This window comes from Mus pahari, chromosome 21, assembly GCF_900095145.1.
Source record: "Mus pahari chromosome 21, PAHARI_EIJ_v1.1, whole genome shotgun sequence".
NCBI classification, from domain to species: Eukaryota; Metazoa; Chordata; class Mammalia; order Rodentia; family Muridae; genus Mus; species Mus pahari.
Genome location: NC_034610.1, coordinates 9,920,175 through 9,924,389, shown reverse-complemented (window position 1 = coordinate 9,924,389; position 4,215 = coordinate 9,920,175). Strand labels below are relative to the sequence as shown.

Here is a 4,215-nt window from a genome sequence, read left to right as displayed (position 1 = left end):
GAGAGGGAGAGGGAGGAGAGGGAGAGGGAGGAGAGGGAGAGGGAGAGGGAGAGGCTGGCTTCCCCTCCCTTTTTTTAATGACCTGTGAGCTCTCTATCTAAAAGGAAATATGACATGAGCTTCAGCTTGCCTCCGCTAGGGAAAACAGAGACCCATAGGTATTCCTAATACTTGAGCCATCATAAACATTCCAGAAGATTTTTTTTCAAGCAACGTTTTTGTTTCATCCTTGGCTCACAATTCCTTAAAGCCTTCACATCACCTTGGTCAAGCCATTTTCAAACTTGCCAATCTGTATAATGGGACTCTCATTCCAAGTTCATGGCTGGCACATGCCAGGCTAGTTTGTCTTAGGGGACAATGACAACAAACAAGTAAAACCTGTGAAATCCAAGTATCAGATAACCACCATGCCCTGATGGCGGCAAGCCACCGCCTGCCCTGTCTCACCCCAGACTTTACTGTCAAGTCTTATCAAGGTGTCCACCAGGGAGACACTCTGGAGGCAGGGTCTTTGGGGGAGCCACACTTCAAACTGGCAACATCTCCTTATATTCTTCCCCTGCCTCTAAGCTGTTATGCCTCTGATGCATACCGCCACGCAGACCAAAGAAACAAAAACCTTGCGCGTCTTGAGCATAGAATAGAATACAAATATTCTTTTAGCTGAGTTTCATTTAGTGGTGTTAAATTTATGTTACCACTTTTTTTATTCTTTGTGCTTATACAAATACGTTAGAAAATAAACAACTCTCCTGTTCAGGGACATCATTAAGCTAAGTTTCTCTGAGCCTTTTGTTTCTGTTTGAATATAAAATCCTCAACACCTAAGCATAACAACTATCACTGTGGTATTCGTGGACAGTTCATAAAAACTCCCCTGTGAGCCATTTCCAGTTCAGGTCAGTGCCGGTTGCCGCAGTCCTGGTGTGGGATGTCCACGGCCCTCTGTTGCCTCCACCCTGCCTAGCTCCAGGAGACTGCTGTCACCCTGGGCACAAGCCTGTATCCAGTAACACAGACACCCTCTACCTCAGCCCCTTTCTACACCTATGGATTTGCCTCTTCTGCCCATGTTATATGGAGGACCACAGGCCCTTGGTATCTCGGGGCACACCCCAGCCTCAGCATGGCCAGGTACCACTGCTTCCTGTGGTCCACCAAAACATCTGCTGACCAACATTGGCAGAGCCCATCTTCTGGCCACCATGCTCGTGCCCCACTGAATATCCGCAGGTCAGCTCTGAGTGCCCACTTTCAAGCCCTTGTGGTTTAACACCGGGGTAGAATTGTTTTGTCGCGAGTGACTTTGTCACTATTGGAATAGCTGCTGTGTGTGTTTGTGTTGGGGGGGGGGAGGGTTCTACACTGGCTGTACTGCTCCACTTCCCACTGACAAGGGGCACAATGCTAACCTGTGCATTTCCCAATAGCCAAGTCCTCTCTCCTTTTAAACTGCCAGAACCATCTCAGGGAACACGACTCTTGGTATTTTTAAAGCTACGATTAATTTCTATGTCATAAGAAAACTCAATTTAACTAGACATTCCAATTTTAATATTCCCATGAGGACTGGAGAGGCAGGTCAGCAGTTAAAAGCACAGACTGCTTTTCCAGAGGGTCCAAAACCAGTTCCCAGCACCCATGTTGAGCAGCTCACAATCACAACTCCAGCTCCAGGGGATCCAACAGTTTCTTCTGGCTTCTGTACACACACACACACACACACACACACACACACAGAGAGAGAGAGAGAGAGAGAGAGAGAGAGAGAGAGAGAGAGAGAGAATATACTCAGACTGACACCACAATTCACAAATACATTCACACAGACACATAAGAAAATTCTAAATAAATAAATTTATTAATAATTTAATCACTTAATTGTATATAATTTATTTTTTACTAGACCAGAGAAAGTATCTTTGATGCAAATTAAATGAGACATTTTGGAGACCTTTTGCTCTGACCTGAAAGAGCCAAGATTTTACACATTAAGCAACAGGGCTCCACTAGCAATATTCAAACAGAAGTTTTTGATGAATTATTGATTAATACTTAATACATTTTGGAAACAACTTTTTCCAATCTCAATTGAAGAGTAAAATAGATCCCGGAGGGATCACAGGATTGTTTGTGTATAAATTTATATTAACCCAGAAAAGAGCTTGGTGCAGTGGCAGTATCGAAGCCAGTGAGGTTTATCCAAGGCGCGATTATTGCTAATTGAAAACTTTTCCCAGAAAAGATGCTGCTTGTTATGAAGAAACAGTGAGCAGTGGTTTGCTATGGTTATTTCTCGTGTGTGTGTGTGTGTGTGTGTGTGTGTGTGTGTGTGTGTGTGTGTGTGTGTTTAATGGGAAAAGAACAATTTCCCGTCTTGCTGAAACCACTCAGAACAGAATCAAGCAGTCATTGAAAAAGGTGGCTTGGCTGGATGTCTTCTACCAAAAAAATCTTAGTTAGAGGGAGTTGAAGAGGAGCAGTTGGGACATTTCCAGATTTGTGTAATTGGGCAGTTCATGGTCTCTGTGCACAGTAGGTGCCTCCTTCAGGAACTCCTGATCAGCAGGAGTCGATAGAGACCACCATCCCCAGGGCTCTGCTCACCCATGCCCCATGCTGAGATGTTGTATGCCAGAGATAGTGCTCTGTCTTAGCATGTAACTTGGAGAGCAAAGGGTTTATTTAGGTTATACTTCCATGAGCCCTTCCCACACTGGGAGAAGCCAATGCAGGAACTCAAGCAGAGGCCATGGAAGGATGCTGCTTACTGGCTTGGAACCAAGAACCATCTGCCCAAGGTGGGTTCTTATAGGCTGAGCCATCCCATAAGAAATTATTAATCAAGAAAATGCCCCACAAACCTGCCTACAGGCAATCTGATGGAGGGCTTTTCTCAACTAAGGTTCTCCTTCCCAAATAATTCTAAAACAACCAGGGTGGCTTTTAACATGTGTACAAAGCCAACCCCTCTTGGAGGTAGATAAATGTCTCAGTGCCTTTGAACCCAGGGCAGAGAAGGCAGATAAGAGTACAGGTCTGAGTCTACAGGCCACTCAGTCGTCATGGTTACTGCAATGGCCATGAACTCTCTAGGGTCAAGAGCAGATTGCACTACTATTTCCTATGGTTCCATGTAGTGGCCACAGAAATGACTAGTAGAGCCTTGCCTTTGATGTTCACGGCCTCAAATAAAGACAGACACTGTATTTCAAAGCTATAATACTTTACCCACATGTAATTTAAGACAAGACTCTGAAAAAAAAGACAATTCAGCAGTGTCCCTTGTGAGAAAGGACACTTCCCATCGACACAATGATGTGCTATGGTGGGAACCTAAGGTCAGTCAGGGCGCCCTCTCCCAGAAGGTCACTGTTGTCTCTAGCAACCAGCTAAAACAGCTGCCCTTGCACTCATAAAAAAAAACAGAACAGTACGTCCTTTTAACTTCACATGACAACAGGGAAAATGTGGTTACAGAAGTCAGAGACAAAAGTTTCATCCTAAATCCATGAAGTATACGGATAGGAAGTGCTGTCACGCAGCTGGCATTGCAAAGAGAGACAAAGGTAAGCCATGAGGCTTACTCCCATGCGTTAAAGTGAGAGGCAGTTCCTACGGCACAGGGGACGTCTGACTACCACCATCTCTGTCACAAGAACACACCTCACTCCCTGCACACCAGAATGGACGATGATGCCATCCCCAGCTTCTTTATGGTGAAGGTTGACTGTCAGCCCTCCAGAGGCTGGCTGATGTGGCACACAATACCTCCTTCCTCCTGGAAGCTGTGCCCTGAGATCTCAGACGGGCTGCAACAAACAGGAGGGCCATTTCCAGCTATGTGCTCCCCAGCATTTGCTTGTGTTCCAGGCCATGGCTTGGCAGGGAAAGGGGTGAAGTCCCTATGGTGACTTCTTAAGTCTACGATGACACAGCAGCAAGGGACGTGAGCTGAGCATCGTGCAGGTGAAGCTGCTGTAAGCAGGTGGGCTGGGCATGGTGGCACACACCTTTAATCCCAGAACGTGGGAGGCAGAGGCAGGCAGATTTCTGAGTTTGAGGCCAGCCTGGTCTACAGAGTGAGTTCCAGGACTACACAGAGAAATCCTGTCTCGAAAAGGAAGAACACTTGGGAAGAAAGGCAGGATGGATGGAAGTTCATGGTGTCTTAGTTACTTTTCTGTTGCTACGAAAAAGAAAAAAAAAAAC

General features: G+C 45.8%; 1 protein-coding gene and 1 non-coding gene across 3 annotated transcripts in view; one reads left to right on the top strand and one right to left on the bottom strand.

The window, feature by feature from the left end:
• Positions 1-4,215, bottom strand: part of Smoc2 (SPARC related modular calcium binding 2) — a 128,479-nt gene that overhangs the window by 74,180 nt on the left and 50,084 nt on the right. The gene's annotated exons all lie outside the window — the stretch shown is intronic.
• LOC115062841 lies at positions 2,166-2,300 on the top strand. The gene has a single exon (XR_003842756.1). It is a non-coding gene; the product is annotated as a U4 spliceosomal RNA (small nuclear RNA).